Consider the following 14,570-nt stretch of genomic DNA (forward strand, 5'->3'; position numbering starts at 1 on the left):
GAACTGGCATTAAGGATGAAGATGGGACCTGCCTGGTTTCTCCAAGACAGATAATGAGAGTGATCTGGGGGCAGGCCAATGCAGAGAGAAAAGAGACATGAACAGAGACAGGGGCAGATGGAAGACAGTGACCAACAGAGAGAGAAGGAGGGGGTGGGGGAGATCATACCCACACAGGGACAGCAGTGTTGATGACCTAACCCCTTGCCCAACCTGCTTCAGAACCTGGAGGACCCCTCCCCAAAGGAACCGAGTCTCTTTCTTCCTGCTAGGGCCACTCAGCCTTGGTCCAGGGCCCCAGACTCCCTGAACCCTTTCAACACCCATCTCTACTCACTAAATTACATAGGAAATAAGCCAAGCTGACTGGGGGTGGGATGCAGGGCGCAGGGCCTCCTGGGAAGAGAGGGGACAATGGAGAGGGGGAAAGTGTGTCCCTTTGTCTCTCTGCAGGCTTGGGAGCTCAGATCCACACAAAGACCTTTACAAAGGGCCTTTGGCTCTCAGAGGGGGAGATAAATGGAGAAGGAAGGGAGGGCACAAGAGAGACCCCAGAGCTGAAAATGCCCGTCTGTGGGTATGGGAAGCAAGATGGAGGTTGTTCTCACAGCCCTACACACCAGCTACAGAGCTCAGGGGGAGGGAGTACAGGACTCCCAGGGAGTAGGGCTCATGCTCCCATGGGAGGGGGGGGAACGAACGGGGTCTGGAGTGCCCACCCACCCACTAGAGACAAGTGGAGGGCGGATCACCGTGCAAAGCAGACATAGATCTAACCCCACACTATCCCCAAAGAAGGTGGTAGCCACAGACCGCTTCTTAGACCCCCTCCTCTGGCACCTGGCTGAAGCAGGGGCAGGTGCTCAGAAGGGGCCAGGCTGGGGATTCCCACGGAGATTCCCAGGGGAGAAGTACCGCTGACTAATCAGACAAGACCATGACGTCTTTCAACCAGACTCCCTCCCCTCAAAAGGTCCAAGTGGAGGTACCTGTCTGGGGCCCTCCCATGTCTCAACTACCCAGCTCAGCACAGGATAGTCATGACCATGTCCAACACTTTGCAGGGTGACAGAAAAGATTATTTATGTATTTAATCAGGGAGTGTCACCATTCATGAGAGGTGGTCATAGAATAATCACCCAGGGACTGAATGCAGGTTGTCTGTGGCGAGTGCCTTTATCTCTGAGCCATCTCCCTAGCCTGAAAAGGCTGTTTTTCAAAGGCATCTGTGGCCATCATTGTTAACTGCCCACCTGCCATGTCAGAGACCCCAAGCATAGGGTCCTGCACACAAGCAGACCCACTCTTCTAGGGTGGCCTCATGCAGAAGCATGGAGGGGTCAACCAGATGTCCGAGAATGGCCTTCCAGATTCAGAAGGAGACTGAGCCTAGCTGCGCACCTGCAATATGCTGGAAACAATGGTCTCTCAGCTCCCCCACTCCTCACTAATGCAAGGCCTGTGTGCTGGCTCTGATTTCCTAGGCTTCCAGCTCTATCATCTCATACCTGCCACCTGATCAGCACAAGATATTTCACCACTAGCCCTCCCTCTTTTTGTATCCGGGCTGCTATGAGCTTATCTGTCCCCATGCTTCACCTGATGCCTAACCCCCACCCCCGAGAGAGGAGCTTCCAGGCCAGCCTGCTCCTCCACCATCCCCAGCTGACCTCAGCACTCCAGCCTGCAGACTATAGAGCAAAAGAAGATGCCAAGAAGGACAGAGTGCAGGCAGGCACAGACAGTGCCACCGGCCCCCGTCCCAGAGCTTAGCATGTATCGCCAAGCTAGCTCTTTCCCAGAAGCCTGGCGTGGTGGGCTCCCTTCTCCCTATTTCCCAACTGAGGTCACTGAAACTCAGAGACTGGGGAGTCGTTTTGCCCAGAGCACACAGCTAGGAAAAGATTCACCCAGCTAGCCTCATGCTCAGGTGCCCATCCTCAGAAGCGACATAGTTTCCTTTCTAAGCCTCTGGAAGTAGCCTGCCCGCAGGAAGGAATTTTGTAGGAAACAAGAGAAGCACAGAGAAACCGCCCCCTGCTGTGGCACCATTAAAAGGCCGAAGGAATAAAGGAGCCATGCTTCGCATAGTGAGTAGCTGGGGGTCAGGAGGCCGTCTGGGTGCCTCCCCGGGTCTCAATGCAGTCTGCCAGCTGCTGCGGTGGGAGCTGAGGGGGCAGTAGAGGAGGGGGACAGTCTGGCCTGGCTGGGTCCGAGCCGACCGCCCACAGATGGCCTCAGCTTGGTGCCCAGAAACATTTGCTCTTGCTCCAACTTCATTCATCTGCTGCTGTTACAGCTTGCTAACTGCCGGGCACCCCTGCCCCACACTCCAACCAACTCAGAGAACAGTCAAGGTGAATGTCAGGGGTCAAGTCCAATTGCCCATCACCCACCCACACAGCATGAAATTTGGGGTGCGGTGGTGAGCGGGGCTAGTAGACTGCCCATTTCTAAATGCCATACCCTGGGACTTTCCCCTCAGCACTGAGGCACACAAGCCAAAAGGCAGGATGGGAAGGGCAGGAAAGGTATCAGAGGGAATCGACACTCTGCTCGAAGTATCGAACTCACAGAGGTAGACGACACTCATGCCAAAGTCAGAACCTGGCAGTGAGAAGCCAGGAGACCTAAAATGGACTGTTGACGGCCTGTGCACACTGTCATCTCTTCTAGATGCTTGAGTCATCCCTCACTGCTCCCCAAGCCATCTCGCACACACCAAAGGCTCCAGTCCTCTCTGTGTCCTACAAAGGCAGCTAACTGGAAATGAGGCTCTGATTTGCAAAGACTGAGCATCCCATAGGTAACTCCAATATAGTAGGGAGAGTGCCATGCTAAAGCACTATGGCTTTCTCTGATGAGCAACTTTGCCCCGTGGACTCTGCTAGCCTTGCTGAACTCTCCTCTGAGTGAAGAAGCCTGGCCTTTCCTCCTCCTCCTCCTCCTCCTCCTCCTCCGCCTCCTCCTCCCTCCTCCTCCTCCACCACCACCACCACCATCTCCACCCCACTCTCTCAGGGCAGACTTGTAGCAGGAAGAGACTCTCAGCCTCCCCAGTCCTTCCGCCCCAGCAGGCAGACCTCTGGTAAGGTCCTCATACTTGGGGCCCTCACACTTCCTCACACTTCCGATGCATCATATTTCCTGAAGGACTGGATGAATACTATCACTCAATAGCAATAACAATGATGATGATGCCCACAAAGACAGCTGTCCTTTATCAAATGTTGTCAATATGCCATCCACTGTCCTAACAGCTGTTAGTACAGTGGGGGAACTTGGGAAACTGAGGCACAAAGAGGTTAAATAAATATACTTATTCACACACAGTCCTAAAACTCTTAAAAAGTTCAAGCTGGACCTAGCATCATTCCCAAGCCCATTGGGAAGCTGCCACCCCACACAATCTCTCCTACAGCAAAGAAGCCACCTGCCCTTGCAAGACAGATACACAGGGAGGAACAGAGTTGGAACATGGAAGCAGGCCATAAGAAAGAAGAGGAAGACTCCCAGGTCAGAAGCAGGCCAAAGTACAGAGCCAGAGGCAGCAAGAGAAAGGAGATATGGCCAGAGGGATCTTTCCTACCCACTTACTCTCTGTACCTCTGGCCATAAACCACTAGCTCCCCCACTCCCAACCTGCAAGGAACATGTCAGGGACGTGGCCAGTAGGGCTAAGCTGTGCCCAGCCCAGAACATCTACACTCAGACTTCCACAGGACCAAGGTCCTGATATCTCTACACCTGAGTAGGTACTCAGCCCTCCATTTCCCATCCTGCAACTCTACAAGGGTAAGACCCACATGCCTGGCACAGGTCTCAGGGTCCCAACAAAGCCAGGCCTGTCCCCTGGGAGTGATGCCTGGGCTGGGCAGCAGGTGAATGGAGCCAAAAGGACAAGGCAGAGAGCCAGATATACTAGGTTCTTGGCTTAAGAACCTACCTCACCCAGCCCAAGTTCTTGGAGTTGGGGTGGGGGTGTCATAATAGAGGTGAAGTCAGGGACAAGGACAGATAGACAGCTTCCCCAGAGGTCCACTAAGGGAGGAGGAAGTGCTGGCTGACACAAAACCCCACCCCTAAACACACACAACAAACTCCTATGTGGTCCTGCCACATGAGAAAGACTGGTCAACAAGTTCCAGTCACCCCATGCCCTGCCCTCCATGAATCCCCTACCCTGTGCCTTGAACAGATTAAAATATAAAGCCCCTCCATCCTCCCCCCCCACCTCCAAGACCTCCTTACAGCTCACAAGAGTCTCGAGGCCAAATCCTTTATCTCTACATTCAAGCCCCTTCCTAACAGGCTATTTCCCCACCTTCTAACCCTACCTCTCCCCTTCTTTCCAAGCTCTGAATCCTACTGAATTGCCTATGCCTCCCCGGTGTAGTGGATATCTGTTCTATCTATGACCTTGAAGCACTACCCCTAGAGATGTAGCAGATGACTGTCCTACCTACCTATGACCTTGAAGTACCTGCCCCTGGGCTACCCTTAAGACCTGAGAGGCATGTAGTCTGTTATCTTCTCTCTTTTGTGGGCTTGGATGCTAAGACAGATTCAGGTGAAAGAACAGCATGAGGCTGTACCTCGGGCTTCCAGGACCCTACATAAATCTCCTGTGTTGTAGTGAGTCTTCCTCCCTAATAAATTACTTTATCCTTTAAGTAGACTCCATGGATTTTTTGTACTATCTGGCGCCCAATGTGGGGCACGAACCTATGACCCTGAGATTAAGAGTCTCATGCTCTACCGACTGAACTAACCAGGTGGAAGGGGCTCAGCAGTTCCACGGGGCTCACTTGGAGCTTGGAGCATGGAGAGTGTCAGCAGCCACAGAGGCTGAGGGCTGTAGGCCTCAGATTAGTATCAGTGAACGGCTACTATCTCTGAAGATCCCTTTTGAAATGCAACCTCCTCTGTGAGGGCTTCCTAGACAACCTCAGGCAGGGCAGATCTGGACAGACAGCCTATCTGGTTGCAAGGTGAGCCTCCCTGGGACACTGCCCCCACGGACGGACGGATGCCATTACCCTTGGAGTTGGCTGTTATCTCAGGAGAGTCTCCCACAAAAGGAGAGGTCCAGCAAAGGGAAATGAGTGAAGAGATAAGTCCCAATAGATCAAAGACCCTAATGAAAGTCCTGAAACTCTAAAACTATGGAGGGAAACACTTCAAGATACAGGTGGAGGCAAGAACTTTCTGAGCAGGGCTCCAGTCATGTAGGAAACAGTGCCAACAACTGACAAATGGGGCCTCATAAAATTAAAAAGACACTGCACAGTAAAGAAAACAAGCAAGGAATGAGGCAGACTTCAGAATGGGAGAGAATCTTTGCCAGCTATACATGGGACAGAAGATTAATATCTAGAACATACAAAGAACTCAAAAGACTAAATAACAAGGGTGGGTGGGGAGGCAGTTCAGTTACTAAAGTGCCCACCACACACATTAGGACTTGAGTTTAGAACCAGTAGGCACGTAAGAACCAGATAGTAGAGGTATCTGTCTGTAATCCCAGCAAGGAGGGCAGGGGATGAAGGGGGGGGGGGGATGAGAGGGAGAAAGCAAATTCCTAGTGCTCATTGGCTAGCCAGGCTGGCTTTACCAATGAGGTTCAGTGAGAAGACTAAGCCTCAAAACTCAAGGTAGATGGGCCAGAGAGATGGTTCATTGAATAATGTGCTTCCTGCCAAGTCTGATAACTTCAAGTTCCACCCTCAGGACTGATATGGTAGAAGGAGAAAACTGACCTCCACACATGTGCTATGGCACACACACACACACACACACACACACACACACACACACACACACACGCTATAAACCACATAAATAAATAATAATATAAACATAAGACTTCAAGAAAAAGTCAAGGTTTAGGGCTAAGGGGATGGCTCAGCAGTTAAACTACTCACTGTGCATGCCTGAGTACCAATCTGGATCCCTAGAACACACATAAAATGCTGAGTGAGCACGGCAGCCCACCTATAACTCCAGCCTCAAAAGGCAGAGGCAGGATCCCCTTAGCAAGCTGGCTAAGGAGACTAGCCATATAGATGAGCTCTGGATTCGATTAAGTAACCCTGCATCAATGAATAAGGTAGAAGAGCAATCCAGAATGATTACCGACATCAACCTTGGGCCTCCACGTACACACATACATGCAAGCATGAACACACACAAATACAACACACACAAATACAACACACACACACACACACACACACACACACACAAACTGGAAAAAATTTGTAAAATAAAAAAATAAAGTTTGAAAATGGTTAAGAAATCCACCTGATACTGCTCTCTGGGCTCTCCATACACAAGCACACCCTCACACACATGTGTACACAGTCACACAAACACATACATACACTGCACACAATAAATAAGCAATCAAATAACCCAATTAACAAATGGGCTAAAGAAATAAGCAGACAGTTCTCAAAAGAGGAAACACAAATAAACACTTGAAAAACATGTCCAATCCCACCGGCCATCAGAGAAATGTAAATTAAAGCTACAAGTGAGGGAACCCGAGGTAATGTGACCAAACACGCCTTTAATCCCAGCACTCAGGAAGCAGAGCCAGGGGGCTCTCTGTGAGTTCAAGGCCAGCCTGGCCTACAGAGCAAGATCCAGGACAGCCAGGGCTACATAGTGAGACCCTATCTCAACAACAAAATACCACATTAAGGGGCTGGAGAGATGGATCACTGGTTAAAAGCACTGGCTGCTCCTTCAGAAGACCAAGTTCGGTTCCCAGCATCCACATGGTGGCTCATAACCACCTGTAACTCCGGTTCCAGAGGATCCTATACACCCTCTTCTGGCCTCCCCAGGCTCTGAACGCATGTGGTCCAGACACACATACAGTCAAAACACAAATGGTTAGGATGCAGACAAAAGGGAACTTCTTTACACCCCTGTGGAGGTCAGTATGGAGGGTTTCTCAAAACACCAACCATAGTCCTCCATCTGACTCAGCCTTAGCACTCCTAGGTATTTACCCAAAGGACTTCACGTTCACATGTCACAGAGACGTCACAGAGGCACCAATGTTTATGGCAGCACTTTTCACACAGCTAAATTAGGGAACAAACCTAGAAGCCCATTAAGAGGGGAATGGATAAAGAAAATGTAGTGCCTGGCTGGAGATGGACCCCAGTAGTTGAGTGCTTGCCTAGCATGCCTAAAGTCCTAGGTTTCATCCCCAACACCACATAGTCTGTGCCTGGTGGCATAAATGACTGAAATCCCAGCCCTTGGAAGTTGAAGGTCATCCTCAGCTATATAGCAGGTTCAAAGCCAGCCTGAACTATACGAGACTCTGTAATGGTAGATCATAGTAATGCATACCTTAAATCCCAGCCCTGGGAAGGCAGAGGCAGGTAGATCTCTGTGAGTTCAAGGCCAACCTGGTCTATCTATATAACAAGTTCCAGACCAGCCAGAGCTACATAGTAAGACCCTGTCTCAAAAAATTAAGAAAAAAAAGGGCAGAAAGAAATGAAACCATCCATCTCAGATGTTCACCCTAGCACAACCTGACTGAGACTCTCAGTGAAGCAGTGTGAACACACACAGTGCTTGAAGAGGGTGGGTGGGTGTGAGAGGAGAAACGAGGTGACCGAGGGTGGTCATGGGAAAGAGAATAAGAAGGCTGAAGGGAGCCAGGCGGTGGTGGTGCACGTCTTTAATCAGGAGACAGAGGCAGGTGGATCTGGTCTACAGAGCGAGTTCCAGGACAGGCACCAAAACTACACAGAGAAACCTTGTCTCGAAAAACCAAAAAATAAACAAACAAACAAATAAACAAATAAATAGGAGGCTGAGTGGGGAAGAGACAGGTGGAAAGGTGAGCAGACACACGAGAATTGAGAGGCTCCTTCTGGGTGCAGAATCACCATGGCACCCAGGACCACAGCCCACAGAACATGGGGCTTCAGGTGCATCTGAAGACTCTGAGGATGATGCCTGTAGCTCCTCCAGGCCACTCTTGACCCTTCTGGCTGCAGCTAGGTCGAGATGAGTAGGGTGCAATGGGAGTGGATAAGGACAGGCAGAAGTGTCTGTCTGCAAAGGGTGCTGGCAGAAATGCCTGGAGCAGTTGTGCAAAGGCAAAAGTTTACCCGGAAGCCCAGAGACACCTTCTTCAGTCTCCCATGACTACCACCCGCTGCCAGCCCTAGCTGGTTGCCAAATCACATCTCCCATCTCAGTGGTTTCAAACCTGGCCAAGTCCTATCAGCTGACGTCATTCAATCCTGCACGTGCTTCTGATGACCTTCAACCACACCTGACCTTGATCCCCTTGGTCAAACCCTGGTTCCTAGCCTCACGCATGCACCCTCCAGCTAAGCACTCAAAGAATTCAAGCCTGGGTGGAGCCCAAGTTTGAGGGGGAGATCAAACAGCTCCACTGCGGGGCAAGACAGCCCTTTCCCAATCCTGTCCACATTGGTGTGGATTTCCGTTTGGGTCTTCTCTCCTTCCACGGGGTTCTCTGCCTTAATCCATTTCACCATGCATCCCTCCATCCACTGAGCAACTGTTACTGAGCACCTGTGTGCTATAAAACCTTTGTTAAGTTCCTGGGACACCAAGTTCACTGAAACTTAACCTTGATATGAGACCCTTGCATATAGGCTTACCAGGGAAACAGTCTTTTGAATAAACATTCCCAGAGTGGCCCACCAACTCTCCCATTCCTGGCCAGAAAGAAACATGGAATTGGGGCTGAGGAGATGGCTTAGTTGGTACAGCACCTGCCATACCAGCATGAGGACCTGAGTTCAGATCCTCAGAAACTACATAAAATTCTGGCATGCGTGGCATGCTTCCTTAAACCCCAACACTTGGGAAGGAGTGGGTAGAGACAGGTGGATCCCAGACTAGCCAAATCCATGAGCTTCTTATTCAGTGAGATCCTGTTTCAGAAAATAAGGTGGAGATTAATCAAGGAAGACCAGCTGATATTAACCCCTCTGGCCTCCACATTCATGCATGTGCACCAACACACACACACACACACACACACACACACACACACACACAAGAGAGACAGAGACAGAGACACAGAGAGAGACAGAGAGGTACACAGATACACAGAAGTGAGGTTCATCTATTTTACTGTCCTGGGACAGGGCTCCAGGGCTGTTCAGGCTAAGATAGGTAGCTGGTCAGAAACATCAGGTCTTGGGTCTCTGGAAACAAAGAAAATTGGAAATCAGAGGTGGGTACTAAAAAGGAGGAGGACCCTGGGTACCAGCCACCTCTTGAGTAGATGGAAACCTCTACTCTCCTCTGTTCCCCCAAGGGCTGCCTTAGCTTGCCTGCCCTTGGCACCACACTCTGCCAGGGGACATTGGCAAGTTCATACAGCAAGCAAGGAGGCAATAGCTGGCTTCTTGCCCATCTGGAAAGAGAGGAGGAATGAGGCCCCACCCTCAGCCTCATACCCTCCTGTTCCTGCCAGGGACCGGGCCCGCCCCAGACTGAACACACAACTGAGAAGGAGGTAGTCAGCTGAGTGCCACCTACCCTGCTGAAATGTCACTCTAGCTCCTTCGTTCGTCTCCCTCCCAAGTCCCACACTGGGGCTGCAGAGAGGTTCATAGGGCAAAACACGAGCCAGGGAGTCTCCTCTCCCTCCTCAGATATCGCTAATGCTGTTACCAAAGTCCCTGGCACGCTTCATTTATAGAAAGAGTCCCCTGATTCTTGTTGAGTCTTCCTACAAACCATCAACATTGAGTCATACATGTACACAGCAGGTATTCGAACGTACGACCACCAAAAGCCACATATGAAAATGATCACAGAGAAGTTAGTCACAAGAGCCCTGATGCCTGCCAATAGAGGAATAGGGAAATCAATCATGTACCTTCACATGGTGGAACACCACCCAGACAGGAGAAGGAGCAATCTACAGCCATGTGCAAGAATTGGGATAAAAGCCATGGCCATAGTGTGGGTTATAAGTCAGATGCAAAAATCAGCACTCCATTCAACTCATGAGACATCCTATACCAGGCCAGTCTGTGCTAATTGGAAGGCAAGACAGGGAACATCCCTTTGAGGGGAAATCAATGAGTGGTAGGAGGCAGGAAGGAGAGCGTCAGGGTGCTGGACTGGAAAACTCAATTTCTCTTCTTCTCCCTCCCCCAACTCGTGATGAAACCCAGGGCCTTCTATATCTAGACAAGTCCTCTATGACCAAGCCATATCCCCAGATAACACCCCCCTTTATTTGAAACAGGATCTCACTATATAATCCAATCCATCCCTTCCCTCACAGTCCTCCTGCCTCAGCCCCCTGAGTCATAGGCATACCAACAGCTGTTTCTTAACGCTACATGTGGAGCACAAAGATACGAGGATGTGAGTTAGTAGGGCGTCTGTCTGTACATGCTTCTGTGAAATGCTCCAACTGAGCTGGGGAATGTGTTGGGCCTCCTAAGCCACCCTGTCTGTAAGCTGAGGAGTCACACTGCTATCTTGTTCTACCTCCACGCTGTCCCCGTCAACTCCTTCCCAAAGGACCGCCTCACCTGCCCAGGCTCCTGATTTGGCCTCTGCTCCCTTCACACCATAACCATGGCCTAGACACAGGGTTCATCAGGAGCCAGAGCAGCCACAGAAAGTCTCTAACTTCTGTGGGAAGTCCCCACCACCCTCCATCCCAGGGCCTTTGAACATGGTACTCCTTCTTCTAGACCTTCCCTCTTCCCTACCTGGGCTCCAGCCCCCTGAGGAAGCACTACTTCCTCTCTCTGCCAATCACTGTGCTGTCATCCCCTGACAGGCTGACCTGCCTCCCCGACCCCTGGCACTGTGGCTAGGGAAGGAGTTTGTGTTCGAGACCTCATTAGCAGCCCTCTTCATCTCTCCCACCCAAGGACAGTCCCCTGGGGCAAGAGCAAGTGCTGCCCGCTTTCTGCCTTGTCCCCAGCTCCTCGCCTGATGCCACTTGTCCAAAACTACTTGAATCAATATGGAGCCAATGAACAACCAGGCTCCTATCTTGCAGGATATAAAAAGCAAAAGTTGCATTTGGGGACAAAACTCCCACCCCTCTGGGGCCAGGACACCTGAGATAAAGCGGTAGCTCTGACATTTATTGTTTGTTTGTCTTTATTTTATTTCTTTATTTTTTTTGAGACAGGGTTTCTCTGTGTAGGTTTGGTGCCTGTCCTGGCTCTCGCTCTGTAGACCAGGCTGGCCTCGAACTCACAGAGATCTGCCTGGCTCTGCCTCCCGAGTGCTGGGATTAAAGGTGTGTACCACTGCCTGGCATTCTGACATTTATTTACATGAAGTGTGACACTGGGCAAGTCACTCCCCTTTTCTGAGCCTTGGGGTGGGGGGAAGGTGCTTATTTGTGAAACACAAAGTAGATGGAGCGGAGCCAGGGCAAATATAGAGAGATGCATGATAGTGTTTGTGTGTGCAGCAGCTATGCAGGCATGCACACCATCCTCCCTAAAAACAGCATCCATAGCTTTCGTCACATTATCACCTGGAGCTGTGGCCACCTCCGGTTCAGAACCGTGAACGAAGGTCTTGTTCAGCTCTGGAGCTCTAGAATTCTAGCAAACTAGAAGAAAAGGAAGTAACCCCCAGGACTAAGAGCTGGATTAGACACAGAACCGTCCATCCTGTAGGAGCTTACAACAGGGGTGGCTGCGGGTCGGCTAAACTTCAGGGACCCCCGGCTAGGAGAAGCAGAGGCCAGAGCAGTAACCCCAAAGGACGGCTTTAGGAGGGAAGAATCAGCCTGATGTCTCTTTCTGCTGCTCCCGCCACTAGACAAGCACCCACTTGTCTTGGACACAGCACAGAGTGAGGAGGCGAGGCTGGCACCTAGAGATGCCCGCCAGGCCCTTTGGCGCCCAGGTCAGAGAAGCTTGGCGGGAACGTTCAGGAGGGATGCCAATCCCTGCCCTCCTTCCTCTTCAGGCCCCCACAGGAGCCTCAGAAGGGCTCAGCGTGCACAAACTCTGAGGGCCAAAGACACCAGCTGAGGGTCATGAGATGGTTCAGCTGGTACAGGCACCTGCTGCCAAGCTTGACGCCATGAGTTTGATCCTGGGGACCCACATGGTCGAAGAAGAGATGTGACTCTCACAGGGCATGGACCCTGGCATGTGCCCAATAACACACAAATAATAAACAAATAATAAATAAATAAATAAATAAATAAATAAATAAATGTTTTTAAAAAATCAATAATTAAAAACAGGACAGCTGAAAGGTATAGGATCCAAGCTCAAGACAGGGCAAAGCTGGAGCAGGCAGCACCCTCTAAAGAGGGAGGAGGGGCAGGTCTCAGATTCAGGCCTGCCAGTGCAGTGAGGGCTGGAGAGACAGAGTGAGTGGGGATAGGAAGAGGGGGCGCCTCCGCAGAGTGAGAAAGGTAACTGCATAGAAGACAGGGATACCACAGTGGGCAAAGGGGGCATCAGAATAGCAAGACTGAGGGGGGGAGTCAGAGACATGAGCCCAGCCCGCCTCAGGGCACAAAGTTAGCCCGTGGGATGGGCCAGGCAGGAATGGCGGCTGGCACGTGTCTGTGGCAGTAGGAGAGCCCTGGCTGCCAGCCCAGATGCCTAGTAGCTTCTGAGCAGGGGTTCTCGGGAGGGTGAGAGCCCAAGCAATGTTTATCCAGAACAAGAGCATGAGTATCACACCTCCTCCAGCCAGGGCCCCCGTAATAGGCACAGGCTGCTCTTTCCTGGGCTGCAGTCTCCCGAGAGTTACCTGTGAATGGGGTCCTGGTTAAGCAAGAAGAGCTGCCGGCCCAGCAGCCCCTGCTTGAACCAGGGCCTGGGCACTTGGCTGAGATGGAGCCTTATCCATGCAGATAAGGGAGGGGATGAGTCACAGCCAGCTCTCCCAAGAGGCCACTGGAAAACCAGCTCATCCAAATGCAGACAGACACTTGTCCCTGAACACAGACATCCCTGTCGCTGTCACACAGGGCACACACAAATCCCTCCCCCGCTTCTCTTCCTGAGTCACCAGCCTCCAGCGCCCCTGGTTCTTCTCCCAGATCTCAGCTCCTCACATGCCTGGTGGGCATCCCCCCACCATATCAAAGCTGGCTGCAGGGAGAGTTAGGAGGGGGTAAAAGTCCCCAGCCCACAGGCAGAAAGAGGAGAAGAAGGGTTGGGGACCTGTCTGAAAAGCAGCAGGCCAAACAAGGAAGTGGATGGTCTCAGCCAAGCAGGAGGTAAGAGCAACAAACAGGGAACCCTGGAGTCTGAGATGCCTCCCAGGACTCTCTGCTCCAAGCCCCAGACCCCAGGAAGCAGCTCAGACTCACCCCTTAAGGGAAAAGCCAGGATTTGAAATAGGAAGGGCCACTGTCTCCTCACCTCCCTTGCAAAAGACAGAAGAGTGGGAAGCTCTGGACCAAGGGTGGGTGGGTGAGGGGAAAGCCACCCTAATGATTCTGGGGAGGGGGACCTGCAGTCTAAAAGCTCTATCATGTCACCTCAGTTCTCTGCCATCACCAGTGATGTGGGGTACCCAATTCATACTCCCAGGCTCCCCAAGCCCTCCCTGCTCCCAGGCTCCAGTTAGGGCACCAGCCACTTTGGGATACAGATGATAATTCCATCCCAAACCTGCCCCTCATCATGCCCAGTCACTGCCTACTGCTTTGCAGGATAGAGCATTTCATCTACCCTGTACCTGTGGCTGTGGCATTTGACCACAAATAAGGCTCTCATCTGTGCCCTAAAGGGACAGCCAGTCCAGCAGTGCAGAGGAGCCTCTTGCAAACATAAGTACACATAGCCACACAGCCAAACTGGCCTCCCTGTGGTCCATAAGGAGGGGCTGGGATGTGGTTGCAGGACGCATTAGGAGGACTGCTGGCCTCCGTGGAGAAAGAACTGTAGGACGCCAGTATCACCCAGAACATAGTTCAACACACAGTCCCATGAGGCGTTTCCCCTACCCCCATGGAGAAGGAGGCTGTGGTCCTGCACGGGATGGAGGAGAGTTGGCCAGTCCCTAGTAATACAAAACACTTTCTCCAGGAAAATGCAGAGCCTATGCAAAGCCTTGGGTATCCAGACAGCCTGCTCACCCACATCAAGCAGCTGCTGGTCATCGCTATTTTGCTTCTGGTCAGTTTCCCACATCCAGGTTCCAAGACTCGACCCGAAAAGAATAGGAAGGAAGAGAAAGGGGTGCAGAGCTAAATGCCCCCATACCCCCTCCACCCCTCCACCCTCCCACCCCCGTATTCCCTGCCGCTGCTTCTGTCCCACCATCCTCCTCACACTCTGCTAATGGGCCCGGCGCTGGCTCTGACAGCCCCTTCCTCCTGGTAGAACAGATCCAGACAGCCACCACTTGCCTCCGCACCCCAAGCGAAGGGGATATTAACCATTCCCTCTTTGCCCCAGCACCCTCTGGTGGTTCCAGATTCTCTCCCGATCTAATTGCCTGCTGCTTCCCTCTCTCCCTCTCTCTGCCACTTTCTCTTTCAACTCTTTCTTCTTGTTTGTTTTTGCTTTTCTTGTTTAAGGTTTGGGTCGGATTTAGGT

The 14,570-nt window shown here is 51.5% G+C and overlaps 1 protein-coding gene across 4 annotated transcripts in view; it reads right to left on the reverse strand.

The window, feature by feature from the left end:
* Tns1 (tensin 1) overlaps positions 1-14,570 on the reverse strand; it is a 224,726-nt gene that overhangs the window by 209,640 nt on the left and 516 nt on the right. The gene's annotated exons all lie outside the window — the stretch shown is intronic.

This window comes from Onychomys torridus, chromosome 23, assembly GCF_903995425.1.
Source record: "Onychomys torridus chromosome 23, mOncTor1.1, whole genome shotgun sequence".
Classification (NCBI taxonomy): domain Eukaryota; kingdom Metazoa; phylum Chordata; class Mammalia; order Rodentia; family Cricetidae; genus Onychomys; species Onychomys torridus.